General features: G+C 42.2%; 2 long non-coding RNA genes across 2 annotated transcripts in view; both read left to right on the forward strand.

Annotated features, from left to right (window-relative positions):
• LOC129143807 (uncharacterized) overlaps positions 1-24,650 on the forward strand; it is a 90,634-nt gene that overhangs the window by 43,345 nt on the left and 22,639 nt on the right. The gene's annotated exons all lie outside the window — the stretch shown is intronic.
• On the forward strand, positions 8,497-18,347 carry LOC134809076 (uncharacterized). The gene is made up of 2 exons (XR_010153719.1): positions 8,497-9,217; positions 17,343-18,347. It is a non-coding gene; the product is annotated as an uncharacterized LOC134809076 (long non-coding RNA).

Below are 24,650 nucleotides of genomic sequence, written 5' to 3' on the forward strand. Positions count from 1 at the left end.
TACAAATTATTCTCATTCACTCATTAAAGCAGGGCAGGGCAGCATGCTTTCCACTAGGCAAGACTTACTTAATTTTGTTGTATTTTATAGTAACAAAATTTCTCTGAAAAGATATACTTTATAATTCACACTTTTCACAAATTCATTCAGTTCACCCCTAAGCACCTAATTTTTTAATAGTGAGGTATTACCATGTTATGAAGAAATTAAAAATGTAAGGAGTGACTTTCACAAGTATTAGAATCTACTGGGATGTAGTTGGTTCAGAGATTATTAAGCAGCAACAATTTGTGCTTGGGAGGGAGATGAAACCTGGTCTTGCCTTAATTTGTTGGAGTCATGGGCTGAGTCACAGTAAGGTCCAGGCACGGGGTCATGTCAAGGCATGGTCCTAACTCTGTTATCTACAGGAAGAGAAAGGGCCGTTATACTTTGAGACTGGGGTTCTTTCCTTTGTGATAGATTTATGAAAATAGAATTGAGAAGAGTCACATTTTCATATGGACTGCTGGCTGTATATGGTTTGTTCGTGACAATTTGAAAATGGATATCTTTTGATAACATTAATAAAATGACAGATTTTATTTAGATAGTTTTATATGCAAACCTACTTATATGGATATGGATGTGTGAGCGAACACGTGTGTTTGTAACAGGAGGCATGAAGAGGTGAAAGTTATGTCCTTTGATAACACCAGGTGGGATGGACTGTTGAATGGTTTCCTGTTGGAAGGACTCAAGCACCTTGCAAGCAGAAAGTGACTCTCCCTGTCCAAAGGGGTGCGAAACTTCTCCCACTGCTGAACCTCACAGGATAGAGAAACGATACAGCTCTCTGAAAAAGTGGAGTGGCAGGGGTTTCAGGTTAGGGAACAGGAAGCTGCAGGAAAATGCTGAAGGTGTTTTCAGAGTATGTTGGTGGGAATCAGAGTTTTCCCTAGAAATAAATTATTTAATGCTTGGGACCTAGTGTTTAAAGACTGAGTTCTAAGAAAGTGTGCAGGCAAAGACTAAGGGCTGCAAAGCAAGAAATGAGCATTCCTGTGTGGAAAGCTTGGGACGGGAGACTCGGGGGCCACAGGAAACGCAGAAAGACTGTTCTGTAGCCTCATTAGTTACACGATTCTTCAACCAACCTGTACCAGACTCACCGTGGAACTCATTAAAAATGCTAATTCCTCAGCCCCACTTCAGGTCTGGTGATTTTGGAATATGTAGTTTTAAGCAAGCTTCCTGGATGACTTTTAGTCACACTGAAGGCTGAGAATGAGGAGGAATGGAGTAATTATTGGTGTAATGCCTGTCTGCTCTCTATGTCTTCTATGCGAACAAGGACCAGGTCTTGTTCTGCAATGTTTCTCCGGCACCTCGCTCAGCCCATCGACCATCAAAATCATTCAATAAATAGTTTCTGAATAATTAGGCAAATGAATGAATAAAAGGAACTATAAACTGATATGATAGCCCACTCTATACCTTTTATAATTCTTTGTATTTTGATAGTAAAGGCCACAATTTCCAGTTCCTATTTAAGGACGGGATTAGACATTTTCAACGAAATCCATTTAATGTTTTAAAAAATCCTGCCTCTAAGAGCTTTAAAGTATTGTTATATATAGGTATCTTGATTAGGTGGATTCTTGCTGATTATTATAGTACAGATGCTGACGCTCAAAGCGGGGAACTCTGGGTGTGTGCAATGTTAAGAATTCTTTGTTAATTAAATTTGTTTCTGTCTCTGCTGTCTATTGCACACCTACCTAGAGGGATTGCAGGGAAACATGTATGAACTTACAGTTAAAATCTGGAAGAAAGAGTTCAAAGACAAAACACATCGTATTGTGGTGTTCTGAACATCTTTCAACTCCCTCCCTGTTACGCAACTGAAGGATACAGTGGAGCTGCAACCTAACCCCAAGCCCTTCTTCCCCAGACAGAGGTTTTTTTCATAAAATCCACTCAGGCCCTTCTTCTCAAGTTCTCCATACACTTCTCACCAGAAAAAAGAAATCATTCATATCTAACAAAGGGTCTTGGATTCTTTAGATAGTTTCCATTATAAGTTTTTGGCACCATTATTACCCTCAGCTCAAGTTACCTTTCTGATCCCTCTTCTTTCATCTGCTGAAAATGGATTATTTCCTTATTAGCTCAAAACCGTTACTGTTCACTGGAAGCAGGCCTGTGTATGAACAATGCTACCCCTGGCGTATTCCTGAAGATCCCCGTTTGTTCAGAAACCTGCCCTTAAAGCAAGCTTTCCTGAGAGTGGAATGGCAGTGGCTTTTCAGGAAAGGCTTGTTATCACCAGAAAACTTTCTAGACCCTTGCCTCGAGAAAGCTGAGCATGGCCAACAAGTGCTGGGAAACCATAACAAAGTACTTTCTGTGAAGGAGATGTCTCATGGGTTGGCTCTATTGGGGGTTCGTGGGTCTAAGAGGCACAATGAGGAGACTTGGGAGTCCTTCCTACACAGCTTCAGCCAGAGTTTTTCTGCTTTGAACTATTTCATCATGGAAATTCTACTTCTTGGTTCATTTGGGAAAAAAAAGATCTAGTTCCTAAATATTTTGGAAATCATCTTATGGACTATCTCAAATTTGAAATATTTCCTGAGGTTCTTAGCCAGGGTTCATGGATATTATTCAGGGATATTTGAATTTGGATGAGAAAATAAATTACACCTTTATGTTCACTAATCTCTAAAAGAAATTTATCATGTCTACTAATTAGGATGGTGAGCAAGTCGCAGTAATATTAGCAAAAGCCAGGACTTTGTCCTCTCTAGAAATCACAGATATCTTCATATCACATTGCAATTGTTGAAGATGTCTTGAAACATTATTTACATTTACCACTATCTTGAAATTCTGGTAGATATTAATCCCTCTAATAGAGCTTGCTTTGCGATGCAGGAATACAGAAGCACTATTCTTGCCATAGCACAATATTTGAAATATTTTGATACATGGATTTGATAGTTATATATTTGATAATGTGTGTATATTTGATCACAACATACTTAGTAACTTTAGTTGCTCAATGCACTTTCTTTTATGTGTTTAAAAAACTACTCTGAGAAGAGGTCCATGATTCACCAGATGTTAAATGGGTCCATAGCATAAAGAAGTTCAGAACCCCTGAAAGCAACTCAGGGTCTGCATTTTGTGATTGTAGTAGCTAATGAGTTGTGAGAAGTAAAAACAGCCCTTGACTTGAAATCAAGAGGTCTGTGTTTGAGTCTCAGCTCTGCCACTTAACAGCTAAAGATCAAGTCATGGGCTGCTTCGAGCTCCAGTTTCCTTACTGTTAAAGGGAAATAGAAACAATAGCCACCTTGTGGGGGTAATTGGCAGGGTGAGATCAAGAGCATAGGATCTCTCTGTCTCTGGTCTCCCTAACTCAATTTTTAAACATCATACACATGCATGCATTCTTCTTCTAAAATAGAGTCCTGATGATATTATTCCACCTCTGCCTACAGGATACGGTCCAGCATCTCAGCCCAGCACAAAGTTCTGGAACCTTCTCCAACAGTGCTCCCCACTCAACCACTTCAGCCATGAGGAGCTTTTTGTCATTTCCTTGTCACATCATCCTTTTCCTTCCCTTAAGAACTTTGTCCATTCAGTTGCCTGTCCTTGGAATAACTGTTCCAGCTTTTCGATTCAGAAAATGTATACTCAAATCGTGCCCTTCTCTCTGCAGCTCTTCCCCTGCTTCTCTCAGCAGACTCCCTCTTCCTCAATGCTCCCAGGGACGTGCTCTGCTCCTCTATTATAACGTTTGACACCCGCTTACATTAATTCATTTTTACCATGTTTGATTTTCTCATTCTCATTTATATTATGATTTTTTTCAAGCTTGGGATACAAAGCTGTATTAGGGAGAAAGGTTGCACAGTTTAAAAAACACGTTGATATTATCATCACATTGACTGGATGTTGGTCATTGTATTTCTTTTATTTTGGAATTCCAGATACCATGAAAGGATTTGAGGGTTTTTTAATGTGAATCCAAAGATGACATTTACAAAAGGTGGAGAAGCAGTTCCCTACTGAGGGACATGGATACAAAAAGCAGATGACACAACACATGTGAGCATTCCCCACGTGCGTTCTGGGGAGGCACAAGCAGTGGGGCCTTGACCGGGGGTGGGCATCTTCCTTTGGAAGTTTCGAAAAGCCTTTCTCTCTCTCCTTCTTCTTCAGCCCATAGAGTTCCCAGGGAAGAATGAACCCAGATTCTTGACCTGCAGAGATGGCGTACTGGCTGGAGAAATCTCTGGCTGGCGACCGTGCTATTCTGTCTGTCCACCTAACTGTGGGCTCCCAGATCACCACTGCCATGGGCAGGGGGCCGTGGGGTGGGCCTGCTTGGGGTGACAGGCTAGCTGTGCTCTCATAGCAGAGGTGGGAGAAGGGAATCACATCTGGTGAGCAGCTATGTCGTGCCAGGCACTGTGCTGTGTATTGCACACATCTCAAACCTTGTGACAAATGTGTAAGATATTTTTTATGTATTACAAATGAAGGAACTGGGCTCAGAAAAGCTCCATTATTTGCCCAAATTGCAGCAGTAATGCAGGAATTTGAATCCACATTAATCTGACTCCACAACCCATGTTCTTTCACTGAATTCCCATATCCTTGTTCCCCCTACTGTCCTCACTGGTCAAGGTGAGCTTGGTCTTCCACAAACAGGCTAGAAAAGTATGCTTACTTATCTTTAGCTTTATGCTTTTAAACTAATTCTTAAAACTCTTCTCTGGATAAGTCAAAGACAATGGGAATGTGTATTTCTAATACATTAATTATAATACATTACCGGTTTACACAATGCCATCACCTTGTCATTTTCTTTGACACAACATCCCCCTCCCCTCTAGTTTATAAATGAGGACGTTGAGGCACAAAGTGGTTAAGTGACTTGCCCAAGGGGGAGATTTGTCCAATCATAAAGATGGGCCTGAACTTTTTCTACTTTGCATTCTTACTTGAAAGGCAGGAAACATATGCTCAAGAGGGAGATCTCACGAAATTTCATGTCATATCGTGCTCTCGCTAATTTAATCCTGTCATTCCTGGTTATATCCCTTTGGAAAAACCACCACCAGTGCCTTCTCTTTTGATATATTTACAGTAAAAATATTCCCTGTACAAACCATCTCACTCTTTCACAGGGAACTGGCTTGGCCCTCTCCCCTGAAGTGGGTTGCACATCCACCCAGCCCACCCCCAGCTCACTCTAGCTCCCTTCCTGTTAGAATTTATTCAGAACCTCCCTTTCTAGGAGGAAGCAAGGAGGGGGCAGTTATCTTCGTGGACTTGGGTCCTCCTGGACCCTTTGTCCTCGTGGTTATGTTTCAAACAGAGTTGAGGGCTCCCCAAAGGGGAAAGATTATTTAAGTTTTGTAAATGCTGCCCTCCAAAAACCACTCCACATAAATGTTTCATGGCTTAGCCTCTGTGAGGCCAGAGCTGGAACATTCAGCTGTGAGGGTGTTTATATTTGTGGAACTCTCTTGAACATTTGCTGTGGGTTTTAAACAGCTGCTATGCTGAAGCTCTGGGGATAGGAAGATCATGAATATTCAGGTGAAGCCACCAGAATGAACAGCCGTTAATAGAATAAATGCCTAAACAGTTGTGTAAGGCTTATTAAGACCTATTGGGGCTGAGATAATAAATTCCCACTCTGACATGTTGCAACTACTGTCGCTTAAACACTTTGGACCACCTCTTCTGAACTGAAGGAAAAAATGATGTTAGTTCTCTGCGCGAACACAAAGAAACACCTGGAAGCCTTGGCAAGGGGATGAGATTTGGCAGAGATCTTTCCGTGTACCGATGCATCCTCAGGAAAATGATGTGCCGCTCATTGTTCCTGTTGTCAAGGTTTTCGCAATCGACTTCAGGCTGGAACGGGCATTGCTCTTGCACTGAAGAAAGGCTGTCCTGACTCCCTCAGAGTGCCTCAACATCAACCAAGAGCCACCGTGAACCTCTGGGGCACTGAGCCTGGCCACCAGCACCCCCACCCCAGCCCATATGGCCTGGGCCTCTCCCTTGGTAAGCCTCTTCCAACAGGGTATCAGAGGAACCAAATACACACTTACACTGGACGCTTGCTTTTCATTCGCTTGCTCCATAATCCATAGCAGGGAACACAATGCAAAGATTGCAAATGTAAAAATGACCTTTCCAAATGGTAACACCTGGTGTGTTAAAAAGTCCATTGCAGACTGGGTTTGCGGTGTGCACACTGTAAATATGGGGAATGTGGGAAACAGTAGAGAGGGACTGTTTTCTCCTTTGGGTGTTAGCTGTCACCTTGTGTTAGACTGAGCCAGACTCCTCGGTTCTGGCTCCCACAGTCACAAGACATTAACCAAGGGTATACAGAGGAACTCACCCAGGTTCACACCTAGAGAAGACTCAGTAATATTTGATCAGCAACCTGCTGTCAATTTAGATAAGTGGCATTTGACTTCAAATAAAGGTGACTAACTCAATGAAGGAAGCCTGTGCATAGAAGGCAATGTTTGCTTCTCCCAAGCTGTCAGGGAGAGCTTTCCCACCCTAGCAGTGGTCACTGATTTTCTCCACCTCTGAAGACATGGTGGGGTCCTGCCAAAGACTCTGAGCTGTCAGAATTCTGGAAGAGACAAACTCACAACAAAGAAATGCACATGTCTCAATGTGGCTTGGGAGGAGTAGCAGATTTTAGAGTGATGCTGACCTGAATTTGAATTGTGCTCTGCCACTCAAGGTCTGAGTGTCTGAAAGCAAGTTATTCCACTTCTGTGAGGTATAGCTGACTTGCCTGTAACACAGGCATTATTCTACCTACTCACAAACTTGTTCTGAGAGTTAAAAAACAAATAAACCACCTGGTGGAGGAGTTGGCTTATGGTCGGCAAATCCATTAGTGTGTTTATTCATTTATTAACATGAATCATGAACAGTTATTCATTAGTTTGTTTACTTCTCTTCCTCCTCGTTATTTCTACCAGTAACTTGAATAGGGTAAGGTTTTAAAAATTCCCTTGCAATGCAGAGATTAGCTTTTCTCGTATGCAGTTTCAGATGTCTCCATGCCTTTAATGGACTGGATAAATCAGAGATTTGCCTAAAAGCCAGGCACATGTAAGGGGACAAAACTTATATGCCCCTTTCCTTCAGCCTTCCATACTCTACTCTCCATCCATTATCGGTGACCTGGTTATCAATATAAGAACCAAATCTGTTTCAGAACCTGTTGTGTCATGGTCAAAGTTCCAGAGGAAAGAACAGATGGAATAAATTAATTAGTCAAAGCATGCTTAACTGGAAGGGCACTTATTTCCAGGAGTGGCCAAAGGGTAGTGGAACATGCAAGGGAAAAGGAAGCAGAAGTCCCTCAAAGAGTCCAAGGGCTAGTGCTGGGCATCATTCTTTATTTTGAATAAAGATGTATGGTTTTTGTTCCCATTAGCAAATAAGTCAGGAGGGGTCTGACAGTCTTTGTTTTTCCAGAGATGGGTCAGAAAGTGACCCTGAAAATCTGTCCAAACGGTAACACTCTTTCAGAAGGGGGGTGGGTAGGAGAGCCTTTAATGTGATCTCGATGGAGCTGATCAGACACTCGTCTGTAATGATGCCTCCTGGCAGGAGCTTGCATGGGGTTGGCTGGACAGCTGTCTTCGGGAAGCTCCCGGCAAAGCCTGCTTGCTTGGCCAACAGCAGGGGCCCAGCTGATCAGAGCCCGGATCGTACTGCTTCTCTTTCTCTCCTTTTTTCCTCCTCTCTATCATGGGCGAATACTTATTTCATCACGTCCCTGCTCCCCATCCTTGGCACCTTTCAATGTTGACTGTCACTCCCTGGGTTCTGATTTGAAGACTACCACTCCAGGATGGAGGACTCTAAGAATGCCATACTGTTATTTTTATCACACAACAGGTGTGTACTCTAGGCAAACCCACACAGAGTAGAAGTTCCCTCAAAGCCCCAGATTACGGATTTAATATGCTAAAAATACCTGTCCTCCCACCCCGATTCCATCCTAGGTCTCTTTGTCCCATGAAGTCACTCTCACCATTTCTCTTTCCCTCTGAACTTGAACAAACAGCAAACAACACATGCTTTTTATTGCTATTCTGGAAAAGAAGAGCTGTTTCCAATGAAAGCCCATGCCAAGCAGAGTCCCTCTTTTTCCAAGAGGTTTTGGGAATGAGTGAATTTATTTTCAGGCAACAAGCAGGAAAATAAATGCCAAACGGAGGTTGCTTCATAGAAAACCAATGCAGGAAGGGACCTGAGAGATGATCGCCTCTGACCAGCCAATGCAGGTGAGGAAATCTGGGGCCCAGAGGTTAAAAGATTGCCCCAATGTTAGGGAGGATAGGAGAGAGCCAACGGTCCCACTGGGAATAATAATGAGGATAAATTACGTTTACTGAAGCCTTTGTTTTAGATGCAGGCTTTCTATCATTACTCCTTAACAACCCTCTCATATTCAGGCAAGGAAACACCACTGCAGGGGGGAAGTTAGGTAACTTACCCAGGGTTACACAGATAGTGAGTGGCAGAGCTAGGACACATGCTTGGGCCAGTTCAGTTTCAAGGCTGATTGCTTCACCGCAACTCACCCTCCACCACCTCCCATTGCTCCCCACTTGCAAGAAGTCACTGAGTCCAGAAGACAACCAAGGATTCTGCGCTTGCTCTCAACTGGAAACAATTGGATCAAACTTCCCATGTTAAGTTGCCCAGTTTTCCTGGTCAGAGCCAGAGTAGGGGAAGTAGGGACACAGATCTCCCATGCTGAACCTTAGCAAGCAAGCCTATGGCACTTGCTTAATCTCTGCGATCTTACTTTGCAGTTGTGGTTAGAGGTAATTTTAAATATGTCCCAGATGTGACTAGAGGGTATTGAGCAGGTCTCCGCATGGGAGAGCTGGGCCATGTGTGCACCAGCACCTTGGGCTGGCTCAGGAAGTGGGTCTATCAGCTGAAACGTAACAAACTTCCTTTTCCCTCTGGCCAGAGGAAACACAAGGTGGAATGGGGGAGGGGGTTGCAGCTGGCTTGAGTTGAATGGCTGGGAGGAGAGGGCTCCCAAAGGAAAAACATCAAAACATGTTCTGATGTTCTGTCTCTCTGCAGTGTGCTGGGGTATGCATGGGGTTCAAAGTCAGGTAGATTTGGGCCTGCCACTTTACATCTGTAGCTGGTAAGTAGTTTTAATTCCTCTGAGCCTCAGCATTCTCATCTGTAAAATGGAGATCTTTATTTGCCTTATAAGGCTGTTTTGAGCATTAGAGAGAAAGTATGCAAAGAATCAGGAATAGAAAATGTTGGCTGTTATGTCAGTATTTTTGGGCAGGAACAATAATGAAATTAACAGTTTTTAGATTTGTATTTTTCTCCAGCTCTCTCTCTTTCTGTTCAACAGTTCCCAAACTTTAAAGAGAACAGATCCCAAGGAATAGTCTTAGGTTTCCTGAGTAGGGTTGATGGCTAGGGGTGCCAGTTGCTCTACCGAAAGAGAGATACTGGGCATGGTAGCAGTGGCTACAGGAGAGGAATGGGTGTAGAGAAGTTGCAGGAAGGAGGAGAGAGGGAGGAGCAGCTATACAGAAAGGTGCTTTGGGGAAACAGAGAGATTTCCAAGAATGAGTTAAAGGAGGTTTTGCTTTGTAATATAAAATGTGAACCTCCTCCTCTATCTCCATTAAGAAACTTTTGGTAAAACCTGCATTATGCTTCAATGCTTTCAGAGTATGCTTTGTGATACCTGTTGCTATCAGGCTCCACGATATGAGTAGCTCAAAGTAACTCGGTTATACTCAAGCTACTTTCAACAGTCTGTGTGCTGGGAAGGGTTACTCTGTGTTCTCTGGCTAGTGCCTGGAGTGATCAGCTGAGCTGACAACATAGGTGCCATTAGCAACTGGCACTGGGGACTGGCTTTGGCATTCAAAGAGCTTTTTTCCCCTTGGTAAACTCCATGAAAGGGATGATATTGGTGGTGGTATGTATAGGTATGTATTGATGAAATTCAATCTTGGGCACTTGAATCTGGAATCTTTGAAAAACTTCAAGGAATGGTCAGCATTTTTCTTTTTCTTTCTTTTCTTTTCTTTTTTCAGAGTCTTACTCTGTCACCCAGGCTGGAGTGCAGTGGCATGATCTCAGCTTACTGCAACCTCTGCCTCCTGGGTTCAAGGGATTCTCCTGCGGTTTTAAAGATGTTTTCCTCAGCAGTATATATCGGGTTAGGGTGTGTGAAGAAGGAAGAACTCATGGGAGCTATTTTGGTCCTGTAGTGTGCAACAGATGAGAGTCCTGGTTGTCTGAGAGTAACGATAATCAGTGGATCCTACCCTCTGGGGTCTTAGAAGGAGGCCCACCCAGGGTGGGGAGTGGAGAGAGAGTGCCCAGGCTAGGAGTCTCAGCTCCCCCCTCTCATGTGACTATTGTCAAGTCATTCAGCTTCTCAAGTCCCTCTGCTGTAAAGAGTATCAACAGGGACTACCAAACTGGGTCCTTGGGAAAATTTAGCAGGTTATCATGAAAGTGCATTGTTAACTACAAACTGCTACACGAATATACAGTTTACAATGATAAGGCTCTGGACTCAACCTTGGCTCTGACGCTTTCTACTTAGGTGACCCTATGCACCACCTGTGACTTCTCTGAGCCTCAGTTTCTTTGAAGGAAAGGAGGGGCAGCAGCACAAACTCTGCTGATTTGTTGTGAGGATCAGAAGAGCAATGTTGGCAAGTGTGTTTCATAAATGATAGAGTACCATAAATGAAAAAGTCTCCTGCAACTGCTTTTACCGCTTACAAATTTTAGTATCAACCTCATGTAGACTAAAAGAAAAATGGAGCCCTTATATTAAATGCTACAGAGGGCATACAGCCTTTTAATGCCCTCTAACACTGATTTCCAGTAAGGGAATGACTGTAAGCCTTTCTGAAATGAAACACTCTTCCACAGCATTTTATTTGAACTTAATTTTACTACGCACCTAGTGTGGACAGAGTTCCTCTATGGGTAATACATGACTCACCCCTCAAGCTTTTCCAACAACAGTGAAAAGTTATAACTATTTGATTTCCCCAATAAAGAATTATTAGCAGTAATAATCAGAGAATATTAGGTTAGGCACTGTGATCCCAATTCTCAGGGGAGGCCCAGACTTGAGTACAGTAAATATTTTATAATAATTCCCTGGCTAAACAAAACAGATGCAGAGCCCTGAGACTCAAGGTCTGGATTGTAGCTCCCTCAGTGAATCAAGCCACTCGCCTCTCGCTCGGTAATTCTGGCTTGGGTGCTACGGATCTGAACTTCTAAAGGCTGCAGGACAGAAGGCTCTGCAAACCCCAAAATTCAACATATCCCAAATCAAACAAAGCATCTATTCCATAGATGTGACACAACCAGCTTTCTAGTTTCTAAAATTCAAGATTTCAGTGTCACAACTGACACAACCTTCTCACTTATTAAGGCCCATCAGGACTGGACTGTGTCTAGCCAGGCAGATCACCTAGTCAGCATTTGCCATTTGTCATGTCCTTCCATTTTTGCACCCACTGTCCCATGTCAAGCCCTCATTATTCTCAGGTGAACCATGGACATTTTGCTTGCTTTTAAAAATCTCATCTGGATCTCATTGTTCTAGCCAACTTTAGTGTATCCTTTGTACAAACACTCTCCACTCATGTAGCCATGCTGGGTTTCTAAAGCACAGGTATGAGCATCCCATTACCCTGCTCATAAGCTATCCATGGCTCCCTAGTGCCTATAGGGTAAGGTTTACACTCCTTGGCCTGGCATTCTAGGACCTTCATAATCTGATCCCTATCATACCTTGTTCTTTAGCTATACTCAACTCCTTGCTGTTTCCTAGACACACTTTGCTTTTCTTCCTCTCTTCCTTTGTTCATGCAGTTTTCTTCACATATGAAATCTCTGTCCATTTTCAGGGAAACTGTGAAGAAAGACACTTCCCTCAAAAAACTGTCTTTTCCATAAGAATCGCTTAGCTGGAGCGAAATGCCTTTTTAACCTATATGCCCACAGAACTTCCTGCATCTTATACCAGCCCTTATTACTCACACTATAACATGAAATATAAGGATCACAGGTAGGAGGCAGCACAAAGGATACTTTCTTGTAAATGTCGCATCTGAACCCTACCTTTAAAGAACATTATCCCCTATTATTCTCTTTCATAGAATTTCGTTGTTTCTCTCATTTAACTTTGTTCATAATTTATATTTGTTCGTATACCCATTATTTAATATTTGTCTTACCTATAGCACTACAAACTCACTTTGGAAATGGACCGTGCCTGTATGTATATGTCTATCACCAGGGCCTAGCAAAAGTGCCTGGCTCATAGCATATGTTAAATAAATACTAGTTAAGTAAATAAACAAAGAATGAAATGCCTGCAACTCTACCTAGATTGACAACTTCTTGTGGATATCTTTGCACTTCACTGCTCCATCTATCCCGGTCCTTTTGCTAGCAGATGCCCAACCAACAGTAACTGAATTGGATTTTAACATTAAGTATTCATTTCTTTCTGTTGAGTGAGGAAACTATTGTGATCAACTTGTGGCCCTTTCGGTTTGTTCGTGAAAGAAAAGTCATCAAAAAGTAGGCAATAAGCTAGTCTTTGCTTGCATTCTGGCAGATTTATGCACCAGAGATTCCCAACATGCTTCCCAATAAAAGCCTTTTCATGGTAATGCAGATCTACAAAGTGGATGTTAGTTGCAAAAAGATAATTAACAAATCTCTGACCTAAGTCTGTTTATACTGCTACTGTCAAGGGTAATCATGTTAGTTTAAGAAAGACATTTTGCCTTAATTCTAAGTGTTCACACATGAAAATGTTGTCAGGTATGGATTCTGGCTATGAAATTAACACCTGCAGAAATTTATATATGTGTTCATATTGTGGATGACCCATAACTTTAATGAGGGCAGAACACAATTCATGTGTGAAAAAATTGACCAGACAAATTGTTCAACCGTTCATCTATTTGTTACTATTTTGTACTTTAATCTTTCATTCATTCATCTGCTGACTTGACAAGTACCAGAGTGGTAATTGTGGGCTTAGTAGAGTGAAAGCTATAAGCTCACACAAAAGGTATCAGTACCAGCCCTCAGTGAGAGCTTAGTGTGCATAAAATGATCACAGAAGGCTTTATGGAGAAGTCAATACATTAAAAAAAAAAAAAAAAAGCTTCTTCCCTTTAACAAACCAACAGAAAAATGGGATCTTTGTTCAGTAATTTTATTTTATTTTATTTTGGAGAAGGAGTCTCACTCTGTTGCCCAGGCTGGAGTACAGTGGTGCTATCTCAGCTCACTGCAACCTCTGCTTCCCGGGTTCAAGTGATTCTCCTGCCTCAGCCTCCTGAGTAGCTGGGATTACAGGCTCTCACCGCCATGCCTGGCTAATTTTTGTATTTTTAGTAGAGATGGGGTTTTGCCATTTTGCCCAGGCTGGTCTCGAACTCCTGACCTCAAGTAATCCACCCACCTCGGCCTCCCAAAGTGCTAAGATTACAGGCATGTGCCACCATGCCCAGCCTTTTGTTCAGTAATTTTATATTGCTCTTTTCTGTTGGGCCCATTTGGTCATTAACCATACTGTGAGTGTGTGTTTGTATGTATACATTATGCATATGTGTTTGCATGTATATAGTAAACTAGCTATGCCTAAATTCTGGCTTTGAAGGAAAAATGGAGGAAATTAAAATTTCTAATTTCAAAATCCATTGTTTATGAAATGTCTTTAAACTATAGAACTCATCATTAATAATAATCTACTGTGTGGTGAGCCAGTACAATATATAGTCAGGCGGAAACACTGGTGGGAAACCAGGGTAGGAGGCACAGCATGGGTCACTCAACCGTCTGTCTCTAGAGAGTGTCTAGGGCTTTGAGTTATGTGATATAAAAATCACTGGCTTAAATTTATCTCTGTTGTCTTTCTTTCAATGTTTTCCTTTGATTTTCAAAGTTTTGTTTACTAGATTCATGTGTTTAGTCTATCAGGAAGCAATCAGAATACAACTAGCAACAGACATTACTCTCCATGCATAAGATCCCTTCAGATATAGAAGAATCTACCAGTACCCAGGTGAAGAAGAAACAGTTGTCACTTGCTAAAGGGTCTCCTGGCACCTTTTCTCCAGATCACAGTTAGTGAGGAGAGCCCTAAAGGGATCTCAGTTATGTCTGAATCGTTTCAGGCCCATCACACAGTGTATAAAATGATGAACATTTGGCAAGGTGCAGTGGCTCACGCCTGTAATCCTAGCACTTTGGGGGGCTGAGGCAGATGGATCACCTGAGGTTGGGAGTTCGAAACCAGCCTGAACAACATGGAGAAACCCCGTCTCTACTAACAATACAAAATTAGCTGGGTGTGGTGGTGCATGCCTGTAATCCCAGCTGCTCTGGAGGCTGAGGCAGGAGAATTACTTGAACCTGGGAGGCGGAGGTTGTGATGAGCCGAGATAGTGTCATTGCACTCCAGCCTGGGCAACAAAAGCAAAACTCTGCCTCAAAAAAAAAAAAAAAAAAAGAAAAAAAAAAGGTGAACGTTTACGTTACACCACCAGCAAAAGAATAAAACCCCATAATTATAATGGAAGATCTCTACCTTTTCTTTAATTGCATTTCCTCTGCCCTCATTGCCCCCAGCCCCCTTGAGGTAACCACTCTTCCGGATTTGCAGGTCTGCCCTTATTTTCTGAATACCGTAGAGGGCAATTTGGTTTGTATGAACTCCAGATTCAGTTACTCAGCAAGGAGAATTTCCAATTCTTTGGGATTTTCTGCCTTAGATGATCACTAAATTCTTTTTTTTATTAGTTGATTTGACCCCCTAAAGATAATTTAAATTTGACTGGGGTATTTAAGCATGTGGATTCAACTTGAGTAAGTTGTTCCACAGAGACCATGGCCAAACTCTCCATTAATTCGGTTCACTTATGGTGAGCAGCAGTAAGACTGGGAGGAACCAGGAGGATGTAAAAATGGAAAACTAAGGGAATCCTAAGGGAAAGGCTAATGAGAAATTTTGGGAACATAATTGTCATCCAACTATTTTAGGGACTGTCATTCTTCATACTCCTGACACCTAACGAGTCATCGAGTATTCTCAGTTCCGCTTCTTAAATATCTCTCAGCTGTGTCCCTTCCTCTTCATCTGCATACACAGTGCCTTAGTGTATTCAGGCCCCTGTCACTGTGGCCCATTCTATTGTAATAAGTCCTTCTCATTTCCTGACTGTACTCGCTGCCCTCTTAATTCATTCCTTTCACTGAACTCAGAAATATCTTTCTAAAACACACATCAGAGTAAGTTACTCCATTTTGCTTGACACCTTTCAGTGGCTCCCCATGGAGGTCAGGATACAATCCTGTCTTCATAGTCAAGGTCCCCACCTGCCTCTGCAGCTTCCTGGATCGGTTTTCTCTGCTGCTCACCCTTGCTCCAATCATGCTGAGCTCCATGCAGTGTCTTCCTCTCATGTAGATGTGCCTGTGGCTGCTATTACCTCCTGCTTGTCCTTCAAGGCTTAGGTATACTGTCACTTTTTCTGGGAGGCTTTCCTTGATTGGCTCTTTTCAAGTTCTCATGACACCTCCAGACTCTTCTATCTTTGCACTTGATAAACTGTCCTGTAAGGTTTTACTAGTTTGTCTCTCACCCTTTAGTGTAGGTTCCTTAGAAGGTAGGGACTGTGGTGTTTATTTCTGAACTATGGCACTCCCCTACAATGCCTGATCTAATCCATGCTTGTGAAACAGATGAATGTATGCATGCATGAGTGAAACTAATGGAGCACAATTGAGGGCTATTCCCCCACTTGCACGTAAGCTCCAAGAAGGATGAGGTTTTTGACTGTTTCATTCTTTGCTTAGCCTCTGCACCAAGAACAGTGTATGTCACATAACTGGTACTCAATAAGCAGTTCATGAGAGAGTGAACTATGACTTTTTCTGCGTGGCTGCAAAACTGTGACTTTTTCTTGGCTATTCCAGGGAGACTGTCTGAGGTACCCTTTCCTGCCCTCTGACTCACTACCAGGAGGCTCAGCCCTGTGCATGCCTCAAGCTCACCGAGCAGGTCTAACAGCATGATTGACACTTTCTCTCTCCACTGTACAAGTAGTTTTCAAAATATTGGTGTGTGAACCACCTGGGAAACAATTGCACCAGAGTCACCCAAGGTGCATGTTAATATGACAGGTTCCTGGGTCCCACAGCACACTAGCTAAATCAGAATTTCTGGAGTGGCTCCAGGAATCTGCATTTTCGCCAACTTTCTACTTGTTTCCTATGGACACTAGGAAGATTCAACAGTGGCATGGGCTGCTCTAGAAGGGTAGTGAATACCCATCACTATAGAAGGTCTAGAAGAGGTTGGGCAGCCTAGGACTGATAACACTGGGCATGTGTTTCACTCTCCCACTGCACCTCCTAAATAGGAAAAGAGTAGCATGGTCCCTGGCCCAACAGGCACTCAGTAAAACTTGCTGAAAAGAATGGATAGATTCTGAGATTTGTTCATACAAAATTATGTAAACACATGTAAATGTTTATTCATTATCTACATGCTCAGTGATTTACATGAACCAATAATTAGTCCGTTTTTTTTTGGACTTGAAATTCTCTTTATGTTCTCAAATAACACAGCTGATTTTAAGCCATTAAATTTCTTCTCTAACACTTTCATTAAAGTCACAATTTTCTGAGTATTACAAAATTCCCATAAAGAGGAATCCCTTAAAGTTAGTGTGTGTGAAGTTGACCTGGAAAAGGGAAAATGGGTCTTGAAATTGAGGAACCACAGTTATAACTACCTTAACTAATTTACAAAACACTCTCCATGAAAGAGGATGTAAAAAAATGTAAACGTGGTGTGCACAACATAAGCGGTTTCTTTCATTTGACAAAAGATACCTCTTGTTCCTCTCTATAGTCGGCATGTTTTATCTTTAGCATTTACAAAGCATTGGCATTTTCAAGAATATTATTCAGATCACCTTGATGCTTTCCCTCCTGGGATCTTCCTTCCCAATCAATAGAAGTGCCAGCAGCAGAAAGAATCAAGAAATCCTTGTTGAGCTGAGAATGCCTGTTCAGAACAAACTGGGAGGATTTCCTGACTTGTTTATCTTTCGGATTTTCAGCCGGTGACCACGAATTCCTCCAAAGATGTACTTTTTGATCTTTTGATATAGTACACAGGCAATAATTTTTACCCCTCTGGGTTTCACGAATTTCAATATCTGCGTTTTCTGTTGTTTTAGATGTTTAAAGGAGATGATAAAAATGCTGCAACCCAGATAATGATCACCTTACTCTTCAAAAATACTGCCCAAGGTACTGCTGATTATCATTACCTCTCTGTATCTGGTCTCTTTCACTACATGGTAGGAAATTATGTATGGTGGGTTGAATGGCTGCCCCTGTCCCGACCCCCTGCACTCCCTCCATCCCCCGTCTTCCTACCCCCAACAAAATATGTGTCCATTTGGACCCTGAGAATGTGTTCACCTTGAATCTGTGAATGTGAGGCAGGAGAATAGGGTCTGGAGGCTGGGAATATAAGGCCAATTCATGCTGACTTCCTAGAACTAAATCAAATGGAAACACTTCAGCTATGACAAGAAAAATCCTCTCTATTTACATAGGGATTACACTGAGTAAATGACTTTGTAACTTTACTTCATCCTCTTCATTTACATAGGGCATACACCAAGTAACCAGTGGAAACCTCTAGATGGTATTTAAACCCCAGAAAATTCTGTAAACGGGGGTTTGAGCCCCTATGCTTGGGCCTGCTCCCATCCTGTGGACCGTATTTTCATTTTCAATAGATCTCTGCTTTTTTTGCATCATTCTTTCCTTGCTTTGTGCGTTTTGTCCAGTTCTTTGTTCAAGATGCCAAGAACCTGGATACTCTCCACTGGTAACAAATATGACTTTGTTTTTAGCAAGCAACTTTGCAGTGTAATTAAGTTAAGGATCTTGAGATGAGATCATCTTAGAATATCTGGGTGGGCCCTAAATCCAATGACAAGTGTCCTCATAGGAAGGGAAGATACACACAGAGGAGAAGGTGGTGTGAAGATGGAAGCCAAGACTGTTGATACCAGTTGGAGAGCACCAAGAACTACCCGCAGCCACTGAAAGCTAGGAGAGAGGCATAGGACTGTCTCCTTCAGACCCTCCAGAAAGACCAAACCTGCCTGCGCCTTGATTTCAGACTTTTGGCCTCCCACATTGTGAGAGAATAAAATTTTGTTTTTGAAGCCATCTAGTTTGTGGTAATTTGTTACGGCATTCTTGGGAAATGAATACACTGTACTTTGGATCCAGTATCTCCCAGTTATTACCATATCAGTCTCATCAGGCTAGAATTATCCTGAGGTTTACGCCTCCTGCTATAGTAAGAGGAGTTTTACTCCAGAGTCAATGCTGGGCATCAGGGCCTTTAGGGACAACCATGGTCATCTTCTGGTGGAGAAAACGGAAAACTAGCTAATATTTGTTGGTCATTTGTTATTCGTCAGGTGTGCTAAGAGATTTACATGCATTACCTTAATCTTCACAGTAGATCTATGTATGAAATCAGGTCTGTTATTTTCTTCCATTTTCTAAATGAGGAAACAGAGCCTCAGGGGATTTCTCATGTATGAATTTAGGGAATCATACTGTCGAGGGTAGGGTTGAACTCCTAACCTGGATCAGCCTCATACCAAAGTCTTTTCTCTGTATCACAGGAATTATGGGGAAAACAAAGAGAGCCCCTTGAGGGCCAGGGCCATACTAAGGAGATCTTTCACATTCATGAATGCATTCTTAGAGATCTGTGTGACTTCTTAGGTTCTAGAGATCTCTCTACTTGAGAAGGGGACAGTGGGCTAACTCATGAAAGAACTCTCAGGATGAGTGACTTAAATCTGATTCTTATTTAATCCCCCAAACAGGATTATGTGATCATAATTATTAACACTATGCCAAGGTATACAAGTCATGAGATACGGAGGTTGCTCATGAATAGAAGAAACCACCAACATCACATTTCAGAATCTATTTATTTTGTGAATCACTTTACATTTTAAAATGTATCTTTATCCTAGAAAAAAATGTTGATAAATATCTCTCTAATCTCTGTGTAGAAAGGAATTTTTTAAATCCTTAAAATTAATGGAAGGAATCACAAAGTAAAATTTAGATAGGTTTGACTTCATAAAAATTAACTGCATGTCAGAAAGTATGTTAAGCAAAATTAAAGGGCAGACAAACATCTGGGGAAACACTTAGAGCAAATATAAACAAAGATTTAGTAATACTATAGGATGACTTTATACATATTGATAGGACAAACAACACTATTCTCCAATAGATAAATGAAGCAAGACGTTAACTATCTCAATGATTTTTACAAAGTGTATTCAGCAGCAGAAAGAAGCATCATAAAATGCCAAATCCACAAGGTAAGCTATAAAATCATGTTCAATATACTAATGAAAGGTAACATTTATTCAGGGCTCATCACATGCCAAGCACTGTATTGAGTGCTTCCCATGCCTTATCTCCTTGAGTCCCCAAGATAACCTAATGGGGTATGCACTGTTAGCATTTTCATTTTATTTATGAGGAACCTGAGGCTCAGAGTGGTGGAGTGACTTACTTAATGTCATGCAACAAATCCCTAGCACAGCTGGGACTCAAACTCAGGTCTTTCTCTGAAGTCGTAATTCCTTGTTTCCAATGGCTTACTATGTTAAGTGACCTGGGCCCCTGCCTTTTGCTCTTTATACCTCTCATAGTACCTTGCAAATAATTCAGCCTTCTGAATTGTGGGAGGCAGAGTAATTTATTGCTTAAGATAATAGTTTTAGGATCAGAATGCTCTAGGTGGCCCCGGACAATGTAACTGCTCCCATCTTCAGTTTCTTTACCACAGTAAATTGTGGCAAGGATTAAGTGAATTTGCATGCTTGGAGGGCCTAGGACATTTCCTAGGACATAGAAGATGATCAGAAAATGGCAGGGAATACTAAATAGAATGGCATCATACCTCTTTGTGTGTAATAAGGCAAAATTATTTGTTATTTTAACAGTTGGCACAAACAATATTTTGTGTGTGTGTGTGTGTGTGTGTGTGTGTGTGTAAGGGGAGGAAATTGTCTTTGTTTGAGGGAAAAAACCCTTGATGACTCATTAAAGGTATTTGAGATCTGAGGGTATGAGTGTTTTAAACCCAGCCTTCAGAAATCATTATCACTCCTCTCCCTCCTCCCTTCCAAAAAAGAGAATGGTTTAAACAGTTGCATCTGAGAATATGAGATTTTTTTTTTCTCTTGAGAGGGAAGAGAAGAGAAGAGTACAAAGGGGTAGAGAATTATGTGGGGTGAGGCTGAGCTGGTGGGAAGGAAAGACGTGAGCTAAAGGAGGTCTGAGTGAAGTTTCACTTGCAATCTTCTGCTTTTAAGATGGTGCCATCTTTTACATTTCGTGCTTAACATGATGTTGTGTTACTGTGTCATTACTCCCTCCTCGTCTCTCCATATCGCAGTGACATCTGCCAAAAATCTCCTGAACTCACAAATGCTTTGCAAGAGCTTTTATATAAATAGAAATGACCTCTCTCATGGACAGGTGGACATGGGCCAAGGCAGAGATGGCACTGAGAAAGGACCTTGTAGACCTGGATGACCGTAAGAACACAAGCCCCTCCAAGAATCCTCAGAAATCTTAAAATGTCAGTGGAATAAGTGGGGATTCACACTGATTAGGAAGAGCCGGGGGACCTCTACTGATATTTGGTTCACCTTTGTTGCCTTCCTGTTCTTTGCATGTAATAAATGCTCAGCAAGAATTTCTTGAATAACTGAGGAGAACAATAGAAAGCATATCTATGTGGCTCAGACTCTAATTACATTGGAGTTCGCAGACAGGAGAGACCCATGTGCTAGCGGAAGCAGGGAAGACTTTGTTCAGGTGTCACTCCTGACACCATGCAGAGCTGACCCAACAGCAAGTTTTTCTGTTGTCTCTGTGTTGATAGGAGCAGATGAATGGAGATTATTGGTGAAGCCAGCCAGCTCTGTCCCAGGTTAGAATCTGGTATTGGCTATTTTGGACAACTCTGGAGGATACTTCGATATAGTGAGTGTGGTCAGAAGTGGACGGTGCTGTTGTAATCACAAAGGAAAGAGGACCAATGAATTCATTTTGGATGGGAGCAGACAACTCCAGGATCCAGTGTAGGTGGTGTGGGCACAATGGAAGATGAAGAGGATTGCCCTTGCACATAGACAGAACAGGATTTAGCCACAGAATGGTCACTTTGCCTGTTGCCTAGGAAAGGGCACTTAGGATGCCTCTCAGTTGGAAGATATTATCTCCAGATGGAGTCCTCTGCCTGTTGGCAAAGTCAACAGCATTATTTGGTAATATTTTGATGTGCTATTTATGTGGAAAGGGGGCTTATTGACATATCTCTGACTTCATGCGCAAACAGCTCTAACTTTTCTTTCTGAAAGTGACTGTTGCAATGAAGATGACAAATCTCAGAAGGGCACTGGAGGCGGGGGGCAAAAATGGGCAGGGCATGGGCTTGTGCCTAACACCATGTGTCCTGGCTAGAGTGTCCAGGCCTGGGTTTGATTTGCATTCAGGCTGCATCTTTGGTTGGTGAAGCTGGACTCGCCTGTCATTCTGATGAATCTGGCAAAAGCTCCAGACAAGGGGTTTCAATGAAGGCAAAACACTTTGGAGGGCTGGAATGGGAGGGGAGGGCTTGGGAGAATTACCGGGGTGGTGGGGGGTTCATGTCATGTATTTGCATGTTCATTGTCTCCAATTGGGAAACAACAACTTCAGAAAAGCAAGCAAAGAGGTTCACATTATTTTAGTGACCCTGAAAAACTTGCACATTTCTGCTAGGAAATGTGTGCCTTCCCTCTATGCAGCATTTGTTTTAAGTATTTAGCTTCCCTACACAGTTGTAAGTTCACTTGCCTGTTCTCTCTCCCTCCCTCCCTCTCTCTCTTTCTCTCTCCCTCTCTGTCTTTCTCTCAATTACTTTAGTCAGCACAAATTTGGAGGCAGAAGCAAACCTAGTAATAGCATATCTCATGTTGCTATCAATTTTCCGCCAGAAGACCATTTCAGGACACAAAGTCCTTTGTCTATTTCCAGAAGCTCGATTCAATGACATTACATAAATGACTACAATACTATAGCATGTTCTGCACCGTTTCAAATTGTAACCTAAAAAAGGGAAGAACCTGGATCGCAGCCAGGGTGTAATGATTTCAGTTCTTAAGAAAATCCAGCAACCATTACACTACATTCAATATTTTCTTGCTGTGGAAATTTAAGATTCGACTCTAATCAAATAGAAAACCCCACCTCCTCATCCTCCATTTTGCTATGGTTTCTGTTACTAACTGGCCTCCCACGTCTGTTTTGGCTTAAAAAAATAAATAAGTTTACAATATGTTTTTAAAAATTGGGCTGAATCAGACAATTGTATATTTTAGAAAATGAAGGCAAAATGTAAAACAGGCTAATCATGATTCCAAATTCAATCTTCAGGGCCCTAATTGATCCCATCCCAAAGGTAACATTCTATCTTAATTGACATGCTGAGATGGTTACAATTATGTAAAATAAAACTGGGCTGGTTGGAAACCCCATGTCTTCTTGTAGAACAGGAGATGGCCAGCTTTTATAATAGTTGATTGCAAAAGGATGCAACCACTTTGCTCATATTTCCTATTTTGGTTTGGCCCTTGTACATGTGCATTGAGGTTCCCCCATCCACCCTTTAAATAAAGTATGGACTGCAAGGGGAATTTGATGCCATTATATTTTCCTTGGGGTTGGGGGAGGACATCTTAGAAAGGGTCAATATTTTAAATGCCTATTTTTTAAGTCAGGGGTGTGTGTGTGTGTGTGTGTGTGAGAGAGAGAGAGAGAAAGAGAAAGAGAGAGAGAAAGAGAGAGAGAATGAAGCTGACATTTCCATATTTGTTGGCCGAGTGATTTTTCTGTGCAATTGTGACCACACGCACGAGCTTGTGTTCAGCCTTGATAGGAAACAGATGGCAGTGAGTGTGGAGATCACGCGATGCTGGGCCCATAGAATGGACTCACAGCCCTTCCAGGATGCCCATGAAGGGGCTTCACCCTTTTTCAGATCCCGCCAGACATTGTGCCTCCCTGCTGAGAGCACCCTGAATGGGAGGCCAGGGCTCCCTGGGGTGATGCTGGATGCTGAGGAGGCAGGAAGGCGGGAGGCCTGTTTATGCAATCAAGAGAGGCAGAGGCCTCCTTCGATGGCAGGGAACACCTGTGCCTCTTGGCATCTTGCCTCCCTGGATGGGCGAATGAAGCAAGCCTAGTGCATGGTGATTAGTATTATACACCCCCTCCTGCCGGCAACGCCAGCCATAGGAGTGCCGTGAACATCACATATCCATCTAGCTCCCTCCTCTATCTCTCAAGAATGTGGTCTGTGAGCATCCCCACTGACCCTGGCTTAATTTAGAGCCTCAACACGTCTCTCCCAGATTGTTGCAATGGATTTTCTCATGGCCTCCTATCTCAGCATCTCTAATTCATGTAGGAGCCAGAGTTGTACAAATCTGACAATGTGACTTCCCTGCCTAAGCCTTTCCATAGCTCCCCAAGTGACCCCAAATAAAACACAACCGTTGTTACTTATTTGTGTAATTATTTGTTTAATGCCTATGTTGGCTGCTGGTTTACTCCTATATCGATGGCATGGAGCACTGTGTTGGGGGGCCTCAGTAAATGTTTGTTGACTGAATAAAAAATTCTTCCTTGAGAACCAAGGAAGACTGCACCTCTAGGGCATTGTACAAGTGTGCTAATACATTTTTCCCTTAGCACCATATTAATGCCTTAATCAATATTTATCACCTCCTCCAGGCCCAGATAGACAAACAACACAGTGACAGAAGCACCCTTTGGGCAACAGGTCCAGTCTGGACATGCTTAGCTCTTCAGGAAGGAACTTGGACAGTAATTAATAAGTGGAAAATATTCTATTTTGTGCTTACTTTTTCTAGATTTTAAGGACCTCATGGCTGCATGGGTCTTAGACCACCTTGTTCAAAAAACTAATTTTCTAGGAGAGGAATTTTCTGAGCCCTGGGAAGGTTATGACTTCCTAGGTGACCTGTACTCAGTTATCGGCAGGGCTGCGCTGAGAACCAGGGATTTCTTGTACCATATTGGGCAGGGGCCCAGGTTAACTTGGGAATAAGCAAAATCTCTTCATGGTACCTCTGTTGATTCCATTTCACTTCTACACTCCTCCTCCATTCATTTCCTATTTTTATGTTACTTACGCTCAAGGCCCCCATGTGGCCTGTTCAGAAGTAGGCTGGGACAAAGGAAGGAGAGTGGACCCCTGCAGTCAGAAAGACCTGGGTTCAAATCCAAGCTCTACTACTTCCTTGCTTTATGAACTTACACAATTTACTGAGTTCTCTGAGCCTCAGTTTTCTCATGATAATAATCTCATGGAGTTGTATGAGGATTGAATGAGGAAACATATGAAAAGCCTCTGA

The sequence above is a fragment of the Pan troglodytes genome, chromosome 1 (genome assembly GCF_028858775.2).
Source record: "Pan troglodytes isolate AG18354 chromosome 1, NHGRI_mPanTro3-v2.0_pri, whole genome shotgun sequence".
Lineage (NCBI taxonomy): Eukaryota > Metazoa > Chordata > Mammalia > Primates > Hominidae > Pan > Pan troglodytes.